Consider the following 1,476-nt stretch of genomic DNA (forward strand, 5'->3'; position numbering starts at 1 on the left):
GCGAGACTCTCCTCGCTCAGACTCGCCCCAGGAGCTCGTGCACTCGCTGTTTTGAGCTGCGGATCCAGCCGTGAAATAGCCGCAGGCCTGCCGCACATTCGCCAGGGCGTTTTTAAACAGTTCGGCCAACCACTGGCCCTGTGGGCCAGAGTTTTCCCCGGGTTTTAACAGCGTTCAAGCCGGGTCTGCCTGCCGTTTTTGTTTGACGTGCCCCGTGGCCGGACACGGCTTTGCATTCTGCGAGTTCTGAGCCTGCGCTAAGCACCCTCACTCCAGTTCCTCAGTCGTCCGTTTCCGCAGCCCCGTGCGCCTCCAGCCGGGGAGCCACCTACAGGTGTCCCAGCACTGGCGGCTCCTCCAGGCACGCCCCAGTGCCCGTGCTTTTTAACCCGGAGTTTTAAATTTCCCGCTCCGGGTTGCTTGTGTGCAATCAATCAATCCCTCCTTCCCCTGGTGGCTCTGTGGAGCAGGCACTTCCCACGGGCGATCGAGCGGCGTGTACCTGCTTGTGGGCTCCCCGGTGACTCTGCCCGCCCGCAACTTTCGCTCCCCACCCCCGTAATCAGGTTCTAACCAAATCCAACCAAATTTGTTAGATGTAATTCATTTGAACTCTGCTAGGTCTCACAAGTTATTCAGGTCCTGCCTTAGCGCCACAACTGCGACATCTGCTGGCCAAATATTATTAAAATCTCAGCAGCGACCCGAACATCGGCTCCACCTGCTGGTCAATCAAGATTATTACACCTGCGACAATTTTCCGAGGATTTTAACAGAGTAAAATTATTTGATAACTAAACAATAGCACCAACAGAGCAAAGGACAGCAGCAGCTTTTTTTATTGTGAGTGTTCCCCAAATAATCTGTTGTTATCTTTTGTTCTGAGTTCTCATGGACTTCCTTAATTATATCTATACACCTGTTTGAAGATTGTTTATTTTTATAATGAAAAGCTTTAGTCTTTAAGTTATATAGGTTAATAAGAATTACAGGTGAATAGTCACCCACGTTTGTCATACATATAATTATGTTAGTTAGGATCTCTAGATGCACAGAGATATACTCTGCATAGACAGAGAATCCTCAAACACTCCAAATACCTACCGAATATGGCATTTAAATGTGTTAAAAATTTAGAATTCTGTTGACATGAGACATGACTGCTCCTGGCAGTACTGATCTACTCCCAAGAGAATGATGGACACTGAAGACACTCCAGACGGAGCTTGCTTTCTTCTGGACAAAACTGGCCTATCCGGCAAAGAACTGTCCTTGCCTTATAGCTGACAATAAGGACACTGTCCAATCTTGACAAGCAGGATTTGAGGGAAAGAACTATTGAACCTTGCCAAGACAGGGTAGAACAGTCTTTCAAAATTTTCTGCTTCTGAAAACGGTCTGTAAGATATTCTAGGCCTATAGCTAAAGTTGGTTGCCCCAACATCGCAGAGAGACCTTGGGTAACTGTCCAGGTAG

Source organism: Microtus ochrogaster, chromosome 18 (assembly GCF_000317375.1).
Source record: "Microtus ochrogaster isolate Prairie Vole_2 chromosome 18, MicOch1.0, whole genome shotgun sequence".
NCBI classification, from domain to species: domain Eukaryota; kingdom Metazoa; phylum Chordata; class Mammalia; order Rodentia; family Cricetidae; genus Microtus; species Microtus ochrogaster.